Here is a 25,684-nt window from a genome sequence, read left to right on the forward strand (position 1 = left end):
GACCAAGCTGGAGGTAACACAGGGATTCGAACCGGTGATCCCAGTGTTGGTAGGCAACAGAATAGACCACCACACCACCCAGATGCCCCGAGTCATTTAGAACTTAAAGCCTGAAAGTTTGGCTCCTTCAAATTGCTGTGTGTCAGACACGCAAAAGATCAAATCAGTAATTTTTTTGCTAGACGAAGTCTTTTCTGGCCAAATATAGGGCTATTCAACACTATTAACTAACAGTGCTTATCGGCTTTAATAGTGAGAACCATCAGCTGGTCTTATCAGGAAAGCATACGTGTAACATAGCAGGAGAGTTTGCCGAGTGTGTGCCGTTATCTAATATCCTCCACTGTCATGCCACAGACCACACGGCATACCTTTCAGGGGTTAACTTCTCTTTTCCAAAAGGGGTGAATGGGTGCATTAGTGAAGTGTTTCTGAGAGACAAAAGCTAACTGTAGATAACTGGGCAGGGCTGATAATGGCAAATCATTGAACAAGGCATCACTAAGTGAACACTGCAATCTAAAGTCTAGCGCTCTATGTTAAATGTCTCTCTCTCTCTCTTTCTTCCTCTCTATCTCTCTCTGTCTCTCTCGCGCTCCCTCTTTCTTTCTCCCTCTCTCCCCCCTCTCTCTCTCTCTCTTGCTCTCTTTCTCTCTCTCTCCATCTCTGTCTCTCTGTCTCTCCTTCTCTGTTTCTCTGTCTGTCTGTCTCGCTCCCTCTCTCTCTTCCTCTCTCTCTCTCTCTCTCTCTCTCTCTCTCTCTCTCTCTCTCTCTCTCTCTCTCTCTCTCTCTCTCTCTCTCTCTCTCTCTCTCTCTCTCTCTCTCTCTCTCTCTCTCTCTCTCTCTCTCTCTCTCCCCTCTCTCTCTCTCTCTCTCTCTCTCTCTCTCTCTCTCTCTCTCTCTCTCTCTCTCTCTCTCTCTCTCTCTCTCACACACACACACCCCTTAAACACATTACAAACCATTGCACCACCCAGTAACAACCCCACTGCCACAAACATTTGTCAAAGCCAGTGAAGGGTTTAAAAAAAAAAAAAAATCCAACCGCATAATGCAAAAGTAAAATTTTAAATCAGTTGCTCCGTTCAATTATCCCCTTCAGCTTATCTAGCTCCAGCTTTCCATAACACAGCAATACATAGCCATGGCCTTTGCCATATTTCCCCTCCCTATCCCAATCAGCTGACTGGCCTTCGCCACTTATTCCAATCACCGACTGCGTTTTATTAAACCCAGTGTGGCCCAATTCTCTATTGCCCATGGATGAATTCAACCACACACAGGGAGGAGAACAAGAGAGCAAGAGAGAGAGAGAGAGAGACAGACAGACAAAGGGAGAGAGAGAGGGAGAAATAGAGAGAGAGACAGAGAGAGAGACAGAGATAGAGACAGAGAGACAGACAGAGAGACAGAGACAGACAGACAGACAGACAGACAGACAGACAGACAGACAGACAGACAGACAGACAGACAGACAGACAGAGAGACGGAGAGAGGGAGAGGGAGAGACAGACAGACAGACAGACAGACAGACAGACAGACAGACAGACAGACAGACAGACAGACAGACAGACAGACAGACAAAGGGAGACAGAGAGGGAGCGAGTGAGAGAGAGAGACAGAGACAGAGAGCGAGACAGAGAGAGAGACAAGAGAGAGTCAGAGAGACAGAGAGAGGGGGAGGGAGAGATAGAGAGAGAGACAGCGACAGAGACAGAGAGAGACAGAGAGACAGAGCAAGAGGGAGAGAGCCAGACAGACAGATAGACAGACAGACAGACAAACAAACAGAGAGAGGTAGACAAAGTTTAGAAAAGGCAGACAATGAAAGAAATAAAGAGATGAGAGCAGAAAAAGCCATGGGCGTCGATGAAAGGGGGGAGGGGGAGAGATGCAGAGAGGCGCACCAGAGGCGTGCGTGGGGGATGAATCCAGGGAGGTAGAAAAGGGAAGGTGGTAAGAGACAGTGTGGCATAGGTTCAAAACTTTCCAAATGACTGGATTCTGTCAGGAAGACAAAAGGCAAAAACGGAGGCAGCAGAAACATAGCAGCAGGGCAGACACGACTGCAAATCAGCCCTGACGCAAATGGCATACGTCTTCAGGGGCAAAAACAGACAGTCTTTATACCAACCCCCAACCGCAGCACGCTTCTCTGTGCTACCATGAGCCCCCATTCTCCACCGTTTCTGCACCGAAACAGAAACACACATACACTGGAGACATTCTTCCACAGACCAACAATAGAGCAATTACATGAGAGTGGGGGATATGTGACGACACCATCTTCGCGCTCAGAAGAGGGGTACGCGCAGTGCACAAACACACGTAGACACACACTCGAGAAAGATGAAACACTTACTTGTCCGTCATGGCTTCGGCTACCAAATATTGGTTCATGAAAACGCTGTTCGTTTTCTTCACAGGAGGCGAAATGGCTGAAAACCTGGTCCAAAGCAAATGTCACAACACTCGTCTGCGGGAGGAGAAAGCACACTGTCAGTCCATCAGAGCAAGCAAACATGTGGCTGTTAATAAGGTGCTAGATAATGCAATGCTTCAAGAGACAAGAAGGTTAAAAAGAAACTGTGCAAACACTTGCACAGTGATGATACTGTTTTGTGAATGATGAAGAACTTGTGGGTGATATAAATGGTGAAGAACATCCTCCCTACAATTTTCAAGCTTCAGCCCAAGTGTTTCATGGACACGTAGCCTTCCACTTATTTCAACAAGGTCACAACAATGAACAATCCAGGGCTCGAACACAAAAGGCCTTTGAATGAGCCATCGCCAAGGCCCAGACCAAGGATAACCTTGCAGCCATGTCTGATTTGCTCACAGTTAGCTTATCAAGAAAGGTCTCTTTTTTAACTTTCTCAAGGATGCTGTTGCCTTAGCTACCCATGCAGCAAACCAGCCAGCTAGCTAGCATAAACTGAGTGCGTCAAGACATCTGCTAGCTACTACTAATAATAACAAAAGGTGTAGCAGCAAAGAAGAAAAGGATCTACAGCTTCACCGGTGAGATTTCAAATCTAATCACAAATATAAAATGTTTTATGTGATTAAACAAAAAGCAGCCTATGGAAGAATGACAAAAATATGACTCAATATGGCTGGTGGCCTTCAGCTGAAATATCAAAGCATACACAACCTGTAGGCTATCTGACATTATTAAGTGGCCTAAAATTCAAAAATAAAGCCAACAAACAAGCCTTAAGTACAAAATAATAACAAATGTCTCATCTAAATATTCAACTGTTTAAAAACAAATCTACAACATCTGGATTTGACATATTCAGGAATGCCATATCTGGTTATAATTTTTCCATAGTTGTGTGATGCCAGTATTCAGATATTGAAATATTAATTTTTGTTGGCGCTAACTAAATGCAACCCACTCTATGACCCACTAGCTGAATGCACATCAGCAAAATCTGGCATTAACATTTCAGTTTATCTTCCTATGAAAGAGTAGCATGTCACAAGATTTATGGATTTATACCCTCCCATGTTTTAACACGAGCACTGCATGGATTGTGACCTGCCAATATGGGATCAAGCTCACATAAGCAGATATAGGTTGGATGCACTGACAAGAAGGTATGAGATAATAGGCCTTAAGCATAAAAGGGATATCCTGTGTTATACTACTGTTGCTAATTCCAAAACATGTCGATTTCAGTGCATAATCCAGAACAGATTTGTTCAGCATTTTACAGATGTTGGCTAATAATTGAGCGAGGGAGGTGTAGAGAGCAAGAGAGGGACGGGGGGGGGGGGCTTTCCACAACTCAAACCCAGCCCTCACCCCAGACAGACAGCCACTTGCCTTGGAGACAGCCACCAGCAGTCTGTCTGGGTTGGGGTAATGGCTCCCCTGTCTGTGCTCCCTGCTGCCCACTGCCATTACATTGTCAATTTGTATACCCTATGTCTTTTCTGGTGCTACCGCCTGCTTTCATACCTTCTAGTCTAAACCTATCCGATGTTATGCCTGCCCATGTCTCCTAAGGCGCAGTCTAAAACAGTCATCTGTTTGCACCCACCTCAGTACTGCAGTAACAGGCATCACCTGTTCGCACCAAGGCAACTCCGGTAAACCATTTAGTTTACGAGAATTGAGTCTCACTCGACAGCATTGTTAGTGGAACACACTCAGCGAGGAAAAAACAACCTGCAAAAACATCACCATTGTCATCGCCTGAGAGAGGCTTTATAGACTAGTCCTGAATTTGTAAATGGGCTTATAAACCTAAGTAACAATAAGTATGCTGAGCCGCACAAGTCTGTGCTAAACTTTTTATGAGTCTCTCTCAACCTGTGAACCAAGAAAAAAAAAAAAGCAACGCTAGAATGTGAGGGATGATGAAATGTGGGCAGCCTCTAAAGCAGCTGAGCATTTCAATTTCCAAATGGCATTTACTTGTATAACAGTCATTACAGCTTGGTTGAATACACAAAAGACTCCGAGCGATTGCTCAATGTGGTCAATGGACCAGCATGTTTACCAACAAGTTTACTTTGTGATGACCGCAGATCCCGAGGTTTCCTCATGATAAACGAATATAACGCATAGAAAAGGACTTATTATAACCAACCCATGCTACAATGGCACCATTTATAGACTTTAATCTTAAAACAAGTATTCACCCCATTGGAATTATAAGGTGTTGGTTGTCACGGTAACCCCCTTGGCCACAGATAAGCAACTGGCTGCATTAAGATACTGCATGAATGACAAAAGACGTTGCTAAAACCTTTACCAGGGGTGATGGCTAGGAACAGTGAGCAACAGGTCCTTTAAAAGACAAATTAGAAAATGTTGATCTATCTGAGGCCAACACTAACAAATAGTGTCGTCATAGATTTTCCTCCATCCATCCATCCATTATCCAAATCACTTATCCTGCTCTCAAGGTTGCGGGGATGCTGGAGCCTATCCCAGCAGTCTTTGGGCAGCAGGCAGGGAGACACCCTGGACAGACCGCCAGGCCATCACAGGGCCCACACACACACACACACACACACACACACACACACACACACACACACACACACACACACACACACACACACATTCACACCTAGGGACAATTTAGTATGGCCGATTCACCTGACCTACATGTCTTTGGACTGTGGCAGGAAACCGGAGCACCCAGAGGAAACTCACGCAGACACGGGGAGAACATGCAAACTCCACACAGAGGATGACCCGGGATGACCCCAAAGGTTGGACTACCCTGGGGCTCAAACCCAGGACCTTCTTGCTGTGAGGCGACCGTGCTAACCACTGCGCCACCGTGCTGCATCATCATCATAGCTTTTCAATGCCTGGTTAATAAAACCATAAACAGGCTACATGACTAGGGTGTCACGAATATCCCCATTGGGAGAATGTAAACACACTGCTTCTCCTCTTAGGTACTTCCATTAAGTTCTGGCAACAGTCATGCCAGTCAAGATAAAAACTTTTAAAGCATCTTAGAAAAACAGCTCTTTGTGCACATTTAACTTGTCAAACGTTAAAGATATACTAGACATATCATCGTGGAGAAAATCTGGGCGACATTATTTCCATAAGCAACAACACCAACGTGTACTGTGCATGAGGTGTGAACATTTCCCCAGAAAATGCTAAGCATAGATGCACACAGTCCGGCACCAGGAGGTTCCACCATTTGAAAAAGCACTGAATTATTCAACATACAGAGAGAGTTTTGGGTAAAAATAGCACATACGAAGAGGCATGTGTCTCCCTGCTGCAATGAATTGCAGAATAACCTTAGTATTCTCATATAATAATAATAATAATAATACGTATTGCCATGACAAAAGGAAGATATGTTAATCAGCATTGAAACCTACCATACAGTCCAGTCAAGATTTTGATGGGTATCCTCACAAGCTGTCCACAATATGAATTCTACCTTAAAATGAGTCAATCTGATGATCCACCAGTTACAGAGATACGGAAGGTGGAAAAGACAGACTCTTCAACCCAAACCAAATCAAGTGTCATTACAGCCAAAATCCCCTCCAGTTATAACTACAGATTAGAAAAAGAAAAAGACAGCACAATCCTCCATCACCACCATGTCAAGACTGTCACCTCCGCTCTTCCTCTCCCCTGATCATGCTCCCTCTTTTAACACTCCCACCCTCCGCCTCCGCCAAGATAAACAACTGAACCTTAAAAATGGAGTACCCAAAAAAAAAAGCTAAAATGGGAGGAGAGACGGTACATGCATCTCAGCCCTATTCTGCCCAACCGTGTGGCAGTGGGAGATTGCTTGTTCCCCTGAATATCTGAGACGCTGGAGGTTTGACGACTACAAGAGCAGAATTGCCATTCTCCTGTCACAGCTGCCCAGCCTTTCTCACCAGAGGGGAAGGGGAGTGCTGAGATTGCGCCTCTGGAAAACATCAATGCACACAATACTTGAAGGGGGAGGGGGGAGTTGGGGGATTCGGGGTATAGAAGAGGGGGGAGGGGTCGGGTTAAGATTGTGTGTATGTGAGTCTGTGAGAGTGTGTCCATTGTTAGAGGGATGTTTGTGCTTGCCTTTGAGAGGTGAAAGGATATTGGAGGTCCAGCCTCTTTTACCATATATATTTGCTTGAGGTGCTTCTGATGTAGGTCTATGTGTGTGTGCAATATTGAGTAAGCTTGTGTTTTACTATGTGTACACACACAAACAGAGGATGCATTGCAGTTTCCATCCTGAGGCAATGCATCGATATTGAGCTTGAAAAACCTTTTTCAAGCTCGATTCTTTTTATTTGCTATGAAAAAACTAAACACATCACCAACAGTGAGTAAAACTGAAAAATGCCAAAGAAAAGAAACGCTGTTGAGAAAAATTAACAACACAGCTCTTTCGTAGAATTAATGTTGTCTTTACTTTGCAAAAGACACTGAATAAAATCACTGATAAACAGAAAAAGTGCTCACATGAATGAACACCAACCAAATAAATCATCTGGACTGCTATATTTGTTTGATAATTGGTAGACTTAAAAATCAAATTTAGTTTATTAGATGGTACAAACTGCCAGTTACAGAATGTAATGTAGTAGGCTAACTCTGATTTAAGTGCCCAGGCCTTTTCAAGCACCACTCAAGCTTCTGGTACTGCAGCAGAATATCAGCGCACATTCTACACTTAAAGTGAACCCCGCCACTGGGGATGCACAAGCCAGTGCATTCTTAATGCCGGTCCCAAGCCCAGATAAATGGGGAGGGTTGCGTCAGGCAGGGCATTCAGTGTAAAATGGTTGCCAAATCAAATATGCAGATCATAAATCAGATTTCCATACCGGATCGGTCAAGGCCCAGGTTACCAGTGACTGCAACTGGTACTGTTAACCAGCAGGGTGCCGGTGGAGACAATGCTACTGTTGCATGAAAGAGAAGGAGAGCAGGAAGCCATGTCAAGAGATAGCAGGAGAGGACGAAGGGTAAGCGTATGGAGGTGAGAGTCAAGACTTTGAATGTTGGCACTATGCCTGGTAAAGGGAGAGACGTGGCTGATATGATGGAGAGAAAGAAGTTAGATAAATTGTTTGTTTAAAAGACCAAATGGAAGGGGAGCAAGGCCAGGAGCATCGGAGGTGGGTTCAAACTCTTCTACCACAGTGTGAATGGGAGGAGAAATAGGGTAGGGGCAATTCTGAAGGAAGAGTATGTCAAGAGTGTGTTGGAGGTGAACAGAGTGTCAGACAGAGTGATGAGTATGAAGCTGGAAATCAAAGGCGTGTCGATGAATGTTATCAGTTCATATGCCCCGCAAGTTGGGTGTGAGATGGAAGAGAAAGAAGAAATCTGAAGTAAGTTGGATGAAGTGGTGGAGAGTGTACCCAAGGAGGAGAGAGTGGTGACTGAAGCAGACTTCAATGGGTATGTTGGTGAAGGGAACAGATGTGATGAGGAGGTGATGGCAAGTATTGTGTCAAGGAGATGAATGTGGAAGGACAGATGGTGGATTTTGCGAAAAGGATGGAAATGCCTGTGGTGAATAGACATTTCAAGAAGAGGGAGGAATACAGGGTGGTGTATAAGAGTGGAGGAAAGTGCAAACAGGTGGACGATATCTTATGTAGAAGGCGTGATCTGATAAGGATTGGAGACTGCAAGGTGGTAACAGGGGAGAAGATAGCTGACAGCATCAGATGGTGGCCTGTGGGATGACTTTGGAGACCAAGAAGAGGAAGAGTAAAGGCAGAGCCAAGGATCAAATGGTGGAAGTTGAAGAAGGAAGACTGTTGTGTGAAGTTGAGGGTGGAGTTAAGACAGGCACTGGGTGGTATAGAAGATTTGCCGGATGACTTAGCAAGCACTGCAGAAACAGGGAGGGAGACAGCTAGGAAGGTACTTGGTGTGTCAGTTGGACAGAGGAAGGAAGACAAGGAGACTTGATGGTGGAATTCGGAAGTACAGCAAAGTATACAGAGGAAGAGGTTGGCAAAGAAGTGGGGTAGTCAGAGAGATGAAGAAAGCAGACAGAAATACAAGGAGGTGTGGCGTAAAGTGAAGAGCGAGGTAGCGAAGGCAAAGGAAAAGGAATATTGTGAGTTGTATGAGAGGTTAGACACTAAGGAAGGGAAAAAGGACCGATTGGCTTGACCAGGCGTGGGCAATCTTATTCAGAAAGGGCCGGTGTGGGTGAAGATTTTTGTTCCAACCAAGCAGTTACAATCCTTGATCCTACTAATCAACCATTGCAGTCTATGCTGAGGAACTTGATTAGGAGATACAGGTGTGTAACTACTTGGTTGGAACAAAAACCTTCACCCACACTGGCCCTTTCTGGATAAGACTGCCCACACCTGGGCTAGACAGAGGGACTGAGCAGAGAAGGATGTGCAGCAGGTTAGGGTGATCAAGGATAGAGATGGAAATGTGCTGACACACGAGGAGAGTGTGTTGAGAAGGTGGAAGGAATATTTTGAGGGGCTGATGAATGAAGAAAATGAGAGAGAGACAAGGTTGTATGATTTGGGGATAGTGAATCAGGAAGTGCGGTGGATCAGCAAGGAGGAAGTGAGAGCAACTATAAAGAAGATGAAGAGTGGAAAGGTGGTTGGTCCAGATGACATACCTGTGGAGGCATGGACGTGTTTAGGAGCGATGGTAGTGGAGTTTTTAACTAGATTGTTTAACACAATCATAGCCCAGCCACTGAGGATGCACAAGCCAGTGCATCCTTAGTGCCAGTCCCAAGCCCAGACAAATGGGGAGGGTTGCGTCAGGAAGGGCATCCGGCGTAAAATCTTTGCCAAATCAAATATGCGGATCATAAATACGATTTACATACTGGATCGGTCAAGGCCCGGGTTACCAACGACCGCCACCGGTACTGTTAACCAGCAGGGTGTCGGTGGAAACTATGCTACTGTTGGGCGAAGGAGAAGGAGAGGGGGAAGGCATGTCCAGAGGCAGCTAGAGAGGAGGAAGTTTAGGCGTGTGGAGGTGAGAGTTGGAACTTTGAATGTTGGCACTATGACTGGTAAAGGGAGAGAGCTGGCTGATATGATGGAAAGAAGAAAGGTAGGCATACTGTGTGTGCAAGAGACCAGGTGGAAGGGGAGTAAGGCCAGGAGTATCGGAGGTGGGTTCAAACTCTTCTACCATGGTGTGAATGGGAGGAGAAATGGGGTAGGGGTAATTCTGAAGGAAGAGTATGTCAAGAGCATGCTGGAGGTGAAGAGAGTGTCAGACAGAGTGGTGAGTATGAAGCTGGAAATCGAAGGTGTATTGCTGAATGTTATCAGCGCATATGCCCCCGCACGTTGGGTGTGAGATGGATGAAAAAGAAGAATTCTGGAGCGAGTTGGACGACTTGGTGGAGAGGGTACCCACGGAGGAGAGAGTGGTGATTGGAGCGGACTTCAATGGACATGTTGGTGAAGGGAACAGAGGTGATGAGGAGGTGATGGGAAGGTATGGAGTCAAGAAGAGAAATGTGGAAGGACAGATGGTGGTTGATTTTGCGAAAAGGATGGAAATGGCTGTGGTGAATACATATTTCAAGAAGAGGGAGGAACACAGGGTGACGTACAAGAGTGGAGGAAAGTGCACACAGGTGGACTATATCTTATGTAGAAGGCGCCATCTAAAAGGGATTGGAGACTGCAAGCTGGTGACAGGGGAGAATGTAGCTAGGCAGCATCGGATGGTGGTCTGTAGGATGACTTTGGAGACCAAGAAGAGGAAGCGAGTGAAGACACAGCCGACGATCAAATGGTGGAAGTTGAAAAAGGAAGACTGTTGTGTGGAGTTCAGGCAGGAGTTAAGACAGGCAATGGGTGGTAGTGAAGAGTTGCCAGATGGCTGGGCAACCACTGCAGAAATAGTGAGGGAGACAGCTAGGAAGGTACTTGGTGTGTCATCAGGACAGAGGAAGGAAGACAAGGAGACTTGATGGTGGAATGAGGAAGTACAACAAAGTATACACAGGAAGAGGTTGGCAAAGAAGAAGTGGGATAGTAAGAGATGAAGAAAGTAGACAGGAGTACAAGGAGATGCAGCGTAAAGCAAAGAGAGAGGTGGCAAAGGCAAAGGAAAGGCGGATGGTGAGTTGTGTGACAGGTTAGACACTGAGGAAGGAGAAAAGGACTTGTACCGATTGGCTAGACAGAGGGACCGAGCTGCAAAGGATGTGCAGCAAGTTAGGGCAATCAAGGATAGAGATGGAAATGTGCTGACAAGCAAGGAGAGTGTGCTAAGAAGGTGGAAGGAATACTTTGAGGGGTTGATGAATGAAGAAAATGAGAGAGAGAGAAGGTTGGATGATGTAGAGATAGTGAAACAGGAAGTTCAGTGGATTAACAAGGAGGAAGTGAGGGCAGCTATGAAGAGTGGAAAGGCAGTTTGTCCTGATGACATACCTGTGGAGGCATGGAGATATTTAGGAGAGATGGCAGTGGAGTTTTTAACTAGATTGTTTAACACAATTCTGGAAAGTGAGAGGATGCCTGAGGAGTGGAGAAGAAGCATACTGGTACCGATTTTCAAGAACAAGGGCGATGTGCAGAACTGTAACAACTACAGAGGTATAAAGTTGATCAGCCACAGCATGAAGATTTGGGAAAGAGTAATAGAAGCTAGGTTAAGAGGAGAGGTGATGATCAGCGAGCAGCAGTATGGTTTCATGCCAGGAAAGAGCACCACAGATGCGATGTTCGCTTTGAGAATGTTGATTGAGAAGTATAGAGAAGGCCAGAAAGAGTTGCATTGTGTCTTTGTAGATTTAGAGAAAGCATACGACAGGGTGCCAAGAGAGGAGGTGTGGTATTGTATGAGGAAGTCAGGAGTCGCAGAGAAGTATGTAGGAGTGGTGCAGGATACGTATGAGGGAAGTGTGACAATGGTGAGGTGTGCGGTTGGAATGACAGATGGGTTCAAGGTGGAGGTCGGATTACATCAAGGATCGGCTCTGAGCCCTTTCTTGTTTGCAATGGTGATGGACAGGTTGACAGACGAAATCAGGCAGGAGTCTCCATGGACGATGATGTTCGCGGATGACATTGTGATCTGTAGCGAGAGTAGGGTGCAGGTTGAGGAGAGCCTGGAGAGGTGGAGGTATGCACTGGAGAGAAGAGGAATGGAAGTCAGTAGGAGCAAGACTGAATACCTATGCGTGAATGAGAGGGAAGACAGTGGAATAGTGAGGATGCAAGGAGTGGAGGTGATGAAGGCATATGAGTTTAAATACTTGGGGTCAACTGTCCAAAGTAACAGGGAGTGCAGGAGAGAGGAGGAGAAGAGAGTGCAGGCAGGGTGGAGTGGGTGGAGAAGAGTGTAAGGAGTGATTTGTGACAGAAGGGTAACAGCAAGAGTTAAAGGGAAGGTTTACAAGATGGTTGTGAGACCAGCTATGTTATATGGTTTGGAGACAGTGGCACTGACGAAAAGACAGGAGGCGGAGCTGGAGGTGGCAGAGTTGAAGATGCTAAAATTTTCACTGGGAGTAACGAAGAAGGACAGGATTAGGAACAATTATATTAGAGGGACCGCTCAGGTTGGACGGTTTGGAGACAAAGCAAGAGAGGCAAGATTGAGATGGCTTGGACATGTGCGGAAGAGAGATGCTGGTTATATTGGGAGAAGGAAGGTGAATATGGAGCTGCCAGGGAAGAGGAGAAGAGGAAGGCCAAAGAGGAGGTTCATGGATATGATGAGGGAGAACATGCAGGTGGCTGGTGTGACAGAGGAAGATACAGAGGACAGGAAGAGATGGAAATGAATGATCCACTGTGGTGACCCCTAACGGGAGCAGCCGAAAGTAGTAGTAGTAGTAGTAGTTTAACACAATCATGGAAAGTGAGAGGATGCCTGAGGAGTTGAGAAGAAGCATGCTGGTACCGATTTTCAAGAAGAAGGGCGGTGTGTAGAACTGTAGCAACTACAGAGGTATAAAGTTGATCAGCCACAGCATGAAGATATGGGAAAGAGTAATAGAAGCTAGGTTAAGAGGTGAGGTGATGATTAGCGAGCAGCAGTATGGATTCATGCCATGAAAGAGAACTACATATGTGATGTTTGATTTGAGAATGTTTATGGAGAAGTATAGAGAAGGCCAGAAGGAGTTACACTGTGTCTTTGTAGATTTAGAGAAAGCATACGACAGAGTGCCGAGAGAGGAGGTGTGATATTGTATAAGGAAGTGGGGAGTGGCAGAAAAGTATGTAGGAGTGGTGCAATATATATATATGAGGGTGACAATGGTGAGGTGTGTGGTTGGAATGACAGATGGGTTCAAGGTGGAGGTGGGATTACATCAAGCATCGCCCTTTATGGTTTACAATGGTGATGGGCAGATTGATGGACGAGATCAGGCAGGAGTCTCCGTGGACTATGCTGATTGCGGATGACATTGTGATCTGTAGTGAAAGCAGGGTGCAGGTTGAGGAGAGCTTGGCGAGGTGGAGGTATTGCACTGGAGAGAAGAGGAATGAAAGTCAGTAGGAGCAAAATAGAATACATATGCGTGAATGAGAGGGAGGACAGTGGAATGGTGAGGATGCAAGGAGTAGAGGTGATGAAGGCGTATGAGTTTAAATACTCAGGGTCAATGGTTCAAAGTAACGGGGAGTGTTGAAGAAAGGTTAAGAAGAGAGTGCAGGCAGGGTGGCGCGGGTGGAGAAGAGTGTCAGGAGTGATTTGCGACAGAAGGATCCCAGCAAGAGTTAAAGGGAGTTTTACAAGATGGCAGTGAGACCAGCTATGTTGTATGGTTTGGAGACAGTGGCACTGATGAAAAGACAGGAGACGGAGCTGGAGGTGGCAGAGTTGAAGATGTTAAGATTTGCAATGAGAGTGATGAAGATGGACTGGATTAGGAATGAGTATAGTAGAGGGACAGCTCAGGTTAGATGGCTTGGAAACAAAGCAAGAGAGGCAAGATTGAGGTGGTTTAGACATGTGCGGAGGAGAGATGTTGGGTATATTGGGAGAAGGATGCTGAATATGGAGCTGCCAAACAAGAGGAAAAGAGGAAGGCCAAAGAGGAGGTTCATGGATATGATGAGGGAGAACATTCAGGTGGCTGGCGTGACAGAGGAAGATACAGAGGACAGGAAGAGATGGAAATGAATGATCCACTGTGGTGACCCCTAATGGGAGTAGCCAAAATTAGTTGTAGTAGTCGTAGCAGTAGTACTAATAATATTACACTTAAAGCGACGTTGCTCTTGTTTGCGTCTCGTATATTGAGTCTTTTTTAAAAACCATCCTGTTCCAATCTTCAACTGGCAACCTTTTGCTACTAAGGTGAACTGAAAATAGATAACCTGGGAACAACTATACCATGAATTTTGGTTTGTCAATTATGTCAGTTGTACAAATGGCAACTACAACATATAGTTTAATGATCTTCTATGTAATAGACTACAACTACAAAGATAACTGGCTTTTTATAAAGCAGCACTTGGTAACCTTTTGGATTTCAGCAATATCTTTTACATCAGCTCAAGTGAGTTTTTTTTTCCCGTTGTAGTGTAGGACATGTATTTACAAGCTGTGGCTCAAAAAACTAACATGGAAGAAGAAAGGCTATGTTCACAGATGAGATAAAACTTTCTACAAGTGTGTTGCAAAGCAATCTCTACATTTATTCAGAGGTTTTGTGTCCAGTAGCAGACTAACTGCATTGTGGAAACGAGGCTACTGAGGAAGTCTCTGAATGTCGATTCTGTGGTTCTCCCATAGCCATCACACTAAGCAACCGAAAGGAATCTAATGATGATTTATCAAAGCTAAGAACGTTATCTGGTATTGCTTTAAATATTTCTTGGCTTTTACCAACTTGTTGGACCATTCTCATATTTAAATGCTTTATCGGAATCAGAATCAACTTTATCGGCTAAGTGTGCTTATGCATACGAGGAATCTGACTCCGGTTTACAGCAGCTTCTAGCAGTTCACTCACAAAAAAAATAAAATAAATAAAAATATGAATCAAGCCGCTGTATTGCTACTTATGAATCAAGTGGCAATATAAATTACCTTTGGTATGACGAATGGAGGGGTGTTCACTGCAATTCGTTTAGTTCTTCTTTCAGGGCATACTATTTATACATGAGATTAGTAAACAGTTAGGTATCCATTTTTTTCTGTTCTTTTTCTTTTTTTTTTGCTTGTCTCATATTAACAGGAACAAAATCTCTCTTGAGTATCAAGAACAGTATCCCTCTTGAGAGCAGTTATAGAGCAGTCATATCCTGTGTCATATTGGAAGCACAGTTAACTCCCAACACACCATTTATGAAAACATTAATGGACACAATGTGGTTCCTTCATCCTGCCAAAGATGTGAAAGAACAACTGGAAAACTGACTCAAACCTCAATTATTTACCCTTTCATCAGCTGAGTGCCAAACCACTCAGTCATAAGACACATGCTGCAGGGACATCTTTGGAATGCAGCAATGCATTTATGCCGGAAAAACAACAAACATACGTGAGTATGAAAAGATGCCTTTGTACGCAATGCCTTTTGCTGATATTCAAGTCAGATGTCTCTCTTGCCAATTCGTGCAGCCTGCCATGTTCAGGCGTTTAAGGTGTGGCACGGCAGGGTTGTGTGATTGTTATGGGAGTGGGGGGGGGGCATATAGAGTGAACCAGGATAATACCTTGACTCCAACCGTGAGGTCTTCTCACATTTCTGCTAAACACTAGGCTATATAAAAGCTAGTGTTGATGCTGTGCTGATCCATGTTTCACCGAAGATGCATGGGGAGGATTTGGGAAAACAAGAATCTCAGATTGCTGACTTGATAGCCTGGGGGTTAGCAGGGAGTTTTAATGCTAATGATCTGGAGAGAACAATGAGGGCTGGTTGTATGGAGTGTGTTTGTATATGTTTGTGTGAGTCAAAGCCTAGCACCTTTTACAGTGACTTCCACAGCAGGAGGTAAAGTGCTACTACCAAGAACTCATTCACCTTTCTGTGATGCTACGATCAAGATCCTCTCTGGCCATTTTCAGGCATTACAGCCTTTCTATCCCAGTAAGATAACTGAGAAAAAGCAATCTTCAAGGGGGATAAAGGTTGTGAGGAAAGCATCTGGGAGATCACGAATAATAAAAAAGCCACTTTATTTGACATGTAGGTTTCAATGAATGTGTTCTCTGCATTTAACCCATCCTATTGTATAGGAGCAGTGGGCAGCTGCAGCACCCGGGGACCAACTCCAGTTCTTCTTTCCATTGCCTTGGTCAGGGGGCACATGCATGTCTTTTTGAAGTGTCAGACAGCAGGACTAATTATACATGCTTCCAACAAAATCAACAGAAAAGTGATGAACTGTTTAAGTGATGCTCCCCTGCCCCTGAGTATAAACACATTTTAGCAGTGACAGTAAATGCATTGATAAAGTTAGTGCGACAGTATTTGTCCGTCTGTTGCAGCTGAGCAGTTGTTTGCAGCAGCTAACTAAATGTTAGCTACAGTGAACAACACACATCACTCCATCACGTAGGTCAGGTAGGTATGCAGATTATTTTATATTACACCAGTCAGACTGCATTCCATTGTGGGCAGATTTGGGGTAACCTGTTTTACATTTATATGATAATGTTACAGGTTATTAACTATTGATTCAATGTTACTCTTAATGTACCCTACTCATATTTTGCGTCAAACATAGGTAATGTCAGTGGTTGATATGGTTTTATTAGCTCAATTTTTCAAAGTATCAAGTTTTATTAGTTTTGCAGAAGTGGTGTTGGTGGGCCAGTCTTTCCTCTGGTCCTACTAAAGACATGAAATATCAAATCCCAATGCCCCAGTGCAGTGATGGGGACACTGTGCTGTAGGAGATGCCGTCCTTCGGATGAGACGCTAAACCGAGATCCTGACTCACTGTGGTCATGAAAGATCCCATGGCACTTATTGCAATGATTAAGGGGTTACCCCGTGTCCTGACAAAATTCCCAACCTGGTTCTCTCCATCTGGCCACCTAATCATCCCCCCCATGTAATTGGCTCAATGATTCCTCCCTCTCCACCTCAAACTGATGTATGGTGAGTGTTCTGGTGCAAAATGGCTGCCGTGTATCCCCCAGGTGGGTGCTACACATTGTTGGTGGTTGAAGCGAGTTACCACCTTCAATGTGAAGTGCTTTGGGTGTCTAGAAAAGCGTTATATAAATGTACTGATTACTATTATTATTTTTGCTGTTATTGAAAACTGTACAACTTCTTCTTTCAGCTTGTTCTCTGTTTCTCAGGGGTCGCCACAGCGGGATTGTACAGTTTCCATCAGTATCCTGTGAGGGCACAGCACAGATGGCGGTCTTATCAACCCGCATAATGATTTGGCAAGAATTTACATCGGCTGCCCTTCCTGACACAGCCACTAACCAGTGACAGCTGGCCAGTACAGGGCGTTGGGGCGCCGCCCCCTTCAAATATCAAGAGATGAAAATCTATTTAAACATGTTAAATATAATTCAGTTGTATAATGCAAATAATTATGAAGTAAAAGTGTTTTTCAGTCTGTGAGCGCCTGTCAGCAGCCATTAAATATTGGTTCCAAAAGGTATTTGGTTGATTTCCTTCTGAATAAATATACTTCCTGGGTGAGCAGGTGACCTGAGGCTGCTGTCTAATTGGTTTCTTCAGATTTTCCATGGGGCGCAGTTCTGTGCGCCCCAGACACTCCCGCTTTTATTGGCAGTGAATTGGTATTGTTTTAATGTTTTTTTGATCTAATGTGATTCTCGTGGCTGTCAATTATGTTCACACCCACCACCACGTCTCAGCTTGACTATCAATCATCCACTGTCTACGAGCCCTGATAAAATCTATGGGCTACATTGTGCTGCGCCAAGGTAAATTGCGCCCCCCCCAAACTTTTTTAGCACCAGCTGCCACTGCCACTAACACTATGGACGGGGGCACAGGTAAAGCACTGGATGCCATCCCAGTATTCATGGACTTGTGCCCATGTCTGTCACTAAATTGAAAAAGTGTCCAACATATTTCATAAATTATTAATGATTCACAGATAATCGGTTGTTAACACGCCTGACTATTAAAGAAATTGCTTAAAATGTGCATCCCTAACATTTATCTAATTTAATAGTCAAGTTCGCGTGGAAACTGACACACAAACACAACGCTGCCTAAGGTAGCGTCCTTTGTATATTACTGTATACTCTAATAAGAGCCAATTTCAACACACCGTCATGTCAATACAAAGATTTGACAATCTACCCAGACTTGGTCTAAGTCCAAAACAAGGAACCCAAGTAAATAGCCCATGTTCAAAACCATAGCCATTCCTGCACAAAGTTCAAGTTTGAAAATAAAGCTCCCTTTCAGCCAAGTGGTTTGGTTAAATTCCCTTTTCCCACCCATTCTAAACTGATTATCGGAGGGGTGTGTGTGTGTGTGTGTGTGTGTGTGTGTGTGTGTGTGTGTGTGTGTGTGTGTGTGTGTGTGTGTGTGTGTGTGTGTGTGTGTGTGACACATCTTAAGACCGGTTTGCGTGTTCAGATATGGTTAGCATCAAAAAGTAAGAGTAGCCAATGTAATTCATTTAATCACATGTGAACCATGTGCTTCCGGGGACTCTGTAAACAAGACAAGGACCGCTCGAAGACAGGAAAGTTTTCCCACTAATAGAGATCAAAAACATAATAAAAAATTAGATTAGTAAAAAACAGAGTAACTGCCAACTCTTTAAGGTGGAACGCTCCTAAAATAGTGCATCAGGTTTTTCTCTATTTCCATACAAAACACAGCAGGTCAAGCAATGGGAGGGAAATACATATATAAAAGGTAGGAGCAGACAAAAAATTATGAATTCACCTTATCAATCTATGACTTATGGCTAGGAATTCGGGTTAGTGCATGACCTTGTCTACTTAGGAGCAATAGGCTTTATATGAGATGTGAACCAAACAGTAACCAATACACTTATCATATTAGTCACTTCCAATTCTTTTTGTACTTGGCCAATTACCCCACTCTTCTGAACCGTCCCGATCACTGCGCTACCCCTTCTGCCGATCCGGGGAGGGCTGCATACTACCACATGCCTTCTCCGATACATGTGGAGTCGCCAGCCGCTTCTTTTCACCTGCCAGTGAAGAGTTTCACCAGAGCAGCTTAGTGCATGGGAGGATCACGCTATTCCCCCCAGTTCCTCCTCCTCCCTGAACAAGCATCCCGATCAACCAGAGGAGGCACAAGTGCAGCGACCAGGATACATACCCACATCTGGCTTCTGACCCGCAGACATGGGCAATTGTGTCTGTAGGGATGCCCAACCAAGTTGGAGGTAACATGGGGATTTGAACTGGTGATCCCTGTGTTGGTAGGCAACGGAATAGACCACTACGCTACCCAGACGCCTGTCACTTCCGATTCTAAGCACTTGTTCCTACTTGGGAGTGACAGATTTATAGTCTGTAAGAATATAAGTACAGGGGTAATAACAGTAGTTACAGGCTAGCAGGTGGAAATCAGCTGTCAAGATCAGCAGCAAAAGGAAGGGATGATTCTAACAGTCCAGAATGGTGGAATTAAACTGAATTTCACATCTCAAAGGAATTCGACATTCTAGCCAAAAACTGGAAGTTTTGTTTAAATAGCTTTACTAGAGCTGCATACATTTTTTTTTTAGAGTTTGTCCCCCCTTTTTCTCCCCAGTTGTACCCGGCCAATTACTCCACTCCTCTGAGCCATCCCTGTCACTGATCCATCCCCTCTGCCAATCCAGGGAGGGCTGCAGACTACCATATGCCACCTGTGATACATGTGACGTCACCAGCCGCTTCTTTTCACCTGACAGTGACGTGTTTCACCAGGGGGCCATAGCGAATGGGAGGATCACGCTATCCCCCAGTTCTGCCTCCCCCCAGAACAGATGCCCTGACCTACCAGAGGAGGCGCTAGTGAAGCGACCAGGACACATACCCACATCCGGCTTCCCACCCGCAGACACGGCCAGTGTGTCTGTAGGGATGACCGACCAAGCTGGAGATGACAGGGGGATTTGAACCAGCGATCTCCATGTTGATAGGCATCAAAATAGACCGCTACCCAGACACCCAGCTGCATACATTTTAAGTGCACAAATTGCATTACGAGCCAATGTTCATGCTTTTCTCTCTTTTTTTCTGTCTTGGAAGTAGACTTGTACTTAGTTGCTCAGCAGAAACACAGTAAAACCATATCTAGCATTTATACTTCTCATCTCTACAGTCCCATGTTAGCACTCAACATGGCAATGACATTCATTTCCAGATGTGCTGTACACTCAGAGTGCTTGGAAATCCATAATGTTGTCCATGACATACAAAATGAATAAATAAATCTTGAGCATGTCCACAATCTTCTATCAGAAATGCATTATTTCTGCTGTAGCCCTGTTGACATCACAGTCACGCAACCAAGTGCACCTTTAGTCTTATTTGTTAATCCTTTCCTTGCTTCCTGTTCAGCTCCTGTAATAATAACTGATTTGGTTTGATTAATATTCAGGTCTCCCAGAGCTCAAAAATCCCATTCCTGTATGTAAAGAAATAAAAGTAAGTAAAAAATGACACTGGAATTAGAAGATGTGAACAAATTTGTATTTTGAGGTTATCTGATAATTGTAAATGTATGTTACCTTACATGGGCATATACTATGTGCATACCAAGCACTGGACTGCTGGAATTACACATAAGATCGTTACATTACCTAAACACAGTTTTAACCCTGGCAAGCAGAGTGTTTTATTGCCCCCCCCTTTTTCCCCTCCCAATTGTACCTGGCCAATTACCCCACTATTTCGAGCTGTCCCGGTTGCTGCTCCACCCCCTCTGCCAATCCAGGGAGGGCTGCAGACTACCACATGTCTCCTCGGATACATGTGGAGTCGCCAGTGAGGAGTTTCACCAGGGGGACATAGCACATGGGAGGATCATGCTATTCCCCCCAGCTCCCCCTTCCCCCTGAACAGGCGCCCCGACCGACTAGAGGAGGCGCTAGTGCAGCGGCCAGGACACATACCCACATCCGGTTTCCAACCCGCAGACATAGCCAATTGTGTCTGTAGGGACGCCCGACCAAGCTGGAGGTAACACGGGGATTCGAACCGCCGATCTCCGCATTGGTAGGCAACAGAATAGACTGCTATGCTACCCGGCCGCCCCTCATTACAGAGCAGTACAATATATGCAAATTATAATGACAACCATTACAATGAACCATTATATTATCTGAACTATGATGCATTACATAAAGTTAATAAAGCTATTCAGATCTTGTCCCTTATCTTATAGAAGATAAGGGAATTTATTCTCAGGAGCAACTTTAACTATCTTTCCTCTATTCTTTCTGATGAACTCATACAGCTGAAATCATAACAATCCTGTATCAGTCCATGAATGGTTGAAGGACTTTTTACACAGACAAAAGCCCCAGTTGGTAACTTTTTGTGGACTCCCTTGTGAACAAAGTTAAATATATTTACAACAGCCAGGCTTTCTCATCCAATATTCCTTGACTTGCACTGCACTTTTTTCTTTTCAAAACCAATATTCATCCTCTGGAAAAATATTAAAATCTACATTCCTTCCTAAAGTAGATCATATGTAAAGCACAACGCAGAGGGTTTTTTTTAATAAAAACAGGGGGCACAAAAAAATCTATGGTGATTTTGAGAAACCTCTTCAATAGAAATCGAACAAAACTATGTAGTAAGGCAATATCCTCGGGGAAAGTCAGTATGACAGACTATGATACCGAAACTGCTGAGCAGCATGCAGCCTGAGGTTTAATGATTTGTCTGCCGCTGGTGAATGATCACACAGCAATATCCTGTTCTGGCCAACTATCCTGACCCCCCGAGGGTCCGTCTGACATGATTCTGGCCCTGGTCTTGCTAAAGTGCCGGCCAGCCATCGCATTGACAAGATCCGAGTGGCTGCCCCATGCCTCATATGACCCAGTCAAGGACCTGTGGAATCAAACTTGATGGGGCAGAATAATTACTGATCGAGGTCCCAGGGCAAGGGATGGAGTGGGAGTCTAGTCATGGCCCATGCATTTGGTGAAACACTGAGCAAAGGAGGTGAGCACGAGTTCGGGGGAGATAACGCCACTAATGAAGCTGGAAAATAGATTTCGACAACAGAATGGCTTTGGTCAATGCTGGTCATACTCCTGAATTCTTTCACACTGCTCGTGCAAGAGACGCTGGGCTTGTGTACAGGCCACTGGGTCAGCGCATTTCTCTACACTTGAATGCATGGCATGACACGTTCAATTATGCATTTCCTGAGCTTGAAATTGTCTAGAACCGGCGAGACGAGCAATTTTATATTTTTAAAACGCATGTGAAGTACTTGTTAAAAATGAAAAGAAAAAAAACAATAAAAAGATTGTCATGGCCAGATAACCGACCCTCTACATCCGCCTTGCACAATGCAAGTGACTTAATTCTCGCACAGCGTAGTATCTCGATCGGTGATCGACCGCAACCTTTGCGTCCAAAAATACAGCCCCGTTAGGGGAGGGGTGTTCGAGCAGCGAGGCAAAGTGCACAACGCAGCACTACACAGAAGGTATTCTATCCTGACATTGCAAAGAGTCACATAAACCCAAGATTTCAGTCATGAGGTCAGATGGGGGGGAATTTAAGGATCCCCACTAACCCCCAACCCCGCGTCCCAATCCACACAGTCCTTCACCTTTCTCTCACGTGCACACAGGTATACGGCCGTGCAAGCGCGACAGCTCAATACCCAACAGGCGGAGCACTTAAGTGTTGTGTGGAGACCGCTTAAACTACGATATTAAGCAAATAACACACAACCCTCAGTGCACACTGTGCAGAGACAGATGTCTGCATAAACAGTTACGGCGAATCGTTCAGATAACTATGGTGGTAAGTAATAACGTAGTTGGGGGCAAGTGGCCGCAAATGAAGGTACAGCACATGGCTACGAACAACAGCCTCTAGATGCCCAGGGTAACGTGGCTATGCTCTTCACTACTTTCAGCAAAGGTGTTTTGTTGCTGCGACACTACAGCACTATTGATTTATGCATACTACCACTACAAGCCCCTCAATGACCTCTTGGTGCGAGCGTGGTATTTAGTGTGTGTGTGGGGGGGGGTTTAATCTCTCAAAGGTTTGCGTGAATACAGTTGTTAAGACAAGCAATTACTTTCCCCCTATAAGCCTCCAAAGGACAAGTGACGACAACGACGTGAATTCTCTGCCTGGAGAAGTCGAGCGCATTTGTCCATCTCCGACAAAACTGGGCAAACCTTGTTTTTTCCCAACCCACCCCCACTTTGCACAATTTGTTCGTGAGAAGAAAAAAAAGGCTAGCATAAACTAACGCCGGAGTCGCTGCACAAACGGGACAAAACAACGCCTTTACGACAGCTTAATCAAACGTCGGCCGGATTCGAGTTTACAACGGTAACAAGTGCACCGGGGGGCTCGAAATCTGCCAACTTGCAGCGGAGAAAGCACGCATGGGTGCAGTCGGCGGAAGGTTTTTTGGAGGGGGGGTTTCTCTACACGGACCCCCCCCCCCCCAAAAAAAAGTTTCAAATCTTGCTCAAAAGCTATCACTACGGCAAACCTAACCCGGATTTCGGCGTGGGTGCGAGTAAAATAAAGGGCCGAAACTCACCGATCGAGCGATATTCTGTCTTTGTTGTCGGCGTGCGGCGAGATGAGGACGGGAGAGTGACAAGTTGGGGTTTTGTCGCTCGCTCAGCTCAGCATGGCGGCGAGGGACAGCGGCTGCATTCAAACCTGATACCGACGCAGATAGAGAGGGAGGGGAGGGGTGGGTGTGCAAGCATTAACCTTCTCACATGCGCTAGTCTATTAGCCTCCCCAGAGGCCGTCTGCCCCAGATAAAAAAGACACAAAAATATGTCCGTCTTTGCACGAAAAGGGTCCGTGGCATCCTTTGACACGAAGTGGTGATTTGGAGACTCCAGATGGACATTTGGGAGACTCGCCCATGCGTAGTGGTGGTAAAAAAAAAAAAAAGGTGTTAAATGTTCGTGTTTTTTCTACAGTGTAATCAAATCTGCAGCGGCAACTGCTGTCACTTGTGGCGAGGAGCAACAAGTCATATGGTCTAGAGATAAACCCAGAGGGCGTTATTTTCACCCGTAATAGTTTTGGGTGAAAATGCAAATGAATGTTACGCTGGGTTTTTAGCTTCTGCACCAACCAGAGGGTTAGCTTTCTGCAGAGACCATGATTATGCACATGTAAACGTGTTTAGGAGCTGCAGCCATTTCAGCTGGGGGAATGTCATGGCCTTGGATGGAGAATTCAATGGCCATCCTAACAGGTTAGCCAAGGTGGCCACTGGGGGGGGGGGGTTCTTAAAACACAATGCTGCAACTTTCCACGTGCATCCAGCTTAGCCTCGCGCACACTTGCAAGGCTCGCTCAGCTTTTGTGCTTTTAATATCCTCATGGATGCAGACTTAGTTGACTTGCACAAGTGTTCTGCAGGTTCGATCCCCAAATGAGTAGGGAAAAAAGTAACACAGTATATTTTAATAAGGCGTATCAAGTTGTAATTCTCCAAGGTCATTTTCTTGTTTGTGAAATAAAACGTGCATCTCCCTGGGAACGGAGTGTATTGTAAACAATGGGTGCAATGCACATAAAGGCGTGGTGGTTGGATTCTCCACTGAAAAGGGAAAGTTTTCCAGTGATTTTTTTTTCTTTGTGCTTCGCAGTAAAATTGAATTAAATTACATTTTGGGTGAAGGAGTTCTCTGTTGGCGGGTATGGGCTGGTTTAAAAAGGTCATCGCTGAGGACAAAGGTTATATTTCCCCAGTGGGAAAGTGAAAACGCTGGCAGACAGGTTGCTTTAAGGTCTTGCGTCGCATGACGAGAAGGAACAAGACAATAAATATAAACAACTGCAGTTTATCTGCAATTTATCACATGTCTGTGGTACTGCTGTTTACACAGCGACAAGTGCTGAGCTAAAAATGTGCAAACTGCAGCACGGAAAGCACACTTATTTGCAATCAGAGGAATAATTTTACTTGGGCAAAAACAAACAAAAAACGTATTAAGGCATAAAAAGCTATCAAAATTCCCAGCGGTCATTTTGTCTTTGCAAAAGTCAATGTGTGCATTGTTCTGGCATACCCCCCCCCCTTTGTATTTTGCATATAAACTGAATTAAAATACACTCTGAGTGAAGAAATTCTAGGGTGTGCTGGTTTAAAAAGGTCATCGTTGGGGGAGGGGGGGGCAAAGGTCGTGCAACGTTTCCCCAGCGGAGGAGTGAATCAAAAACACAGTGGCGGCCAGACAGAGTGACCTTTGTCTCGTCTTGTGCCGGACTGAGGAGGGGTTGGAGGACTCGGGGCTTTCCGAGACCGTGGAGTGGGATGGAGCGGAACACAATACTATCTTTGAGTCGCAGACCGTCTGCTGTTGATGAAGGACGCCCAATTTGTCTTGGGGGGTGGGGGGGGGCAGGTGGGCTCACTGGCTGACCAATAATGTTATCCAGGAACTGGTTTGCAGCGGGGCAGGTAGACGCATTCCTCCGCCCTCCGCGGGGCAGTCTGCCCAGTTTCCTCTTATTCCGCATTAATGAAATGGACTAGCACCTCAAATTTCGGTGATATGATGATAATCACGGCTATCTTTGTGTTACACCACGAAATGTTTATTTTCAAATCATTCCCTGGTGATTTAAGGGCTTAGAGTTAATGGCCGGCTGCAGTTATAAGAGGGCTGAAAGTGCTGCTTGAAATGAATACAGAAAGCAGCTGGGTTTATCTTCACTCGCTCTTTTGACACGTGTTGCTAAGGGAAAACAGGTGACTGCGGAATGTGGACTGAAGTCCTAACGAAGTTTCAAGGGCTTGAATGATTTGCTGCCAATTTAGCGGCTCGGCGTTTATCTGATTTTATTTTTATTTTTGATTTTAAAGAAACTTCTTTCCTTGTTTGTCTCGTCTCTTTCCTTGTCCGATCGTCTTGTCTCCTTATGGTTCTCACGCGATCGCCTTGTCTTTCACACAAACACACACAGACACCCAAACATACACATGTACACACACACAAACACAGACACAGACACACACACGAACACACACAAAGACACAAAGACACAAAGACACACACGCACGCACGCACACACACACACACACACACACACACACAC

General features: G+C 45.0%; 1 protein-coding gene across 1 annotated transcript in view; it reads right to left on the bottom strand.

Moving 5' to 3' along the window:
- sema4d (sema domain, immunoglobulin domain (Ig), transmembrane domain (TM) and short cytoplasmic domain, (semaphorin) 4D) overlaps positions 1-23,456 on the bottom strand; it is a 67,291-nt gene extending 43,835 nt beyond the window's left edge. The window contains exon 1 of the mRNA XM_056290626.1: positions 23,157-23,456. The gene's annotated coding sequence lies outside the window, so the exon portion shown is untranslated. The remainder of the gene's footprint in view (positions 1-23,156) is intronic.
- Positions 23,457-25,684: the final 2,228 nt, after the last annotated feature.

This window comes from Lampris incognitus, chromosome 12, assembly GCF_029633865.1.
Source record: "Lampris incognitus isolate fLamInc1 chromosome 12, fLamInc1.hap2, whole genome shotgun sequence".
NCBI classification, from domain to species: domain Eukaryota; kingdom Metazoa; phylum Chordata; class Actinopteri; order Lampriformes; family Lampridae; genus Lampris; species Lampris incognitus.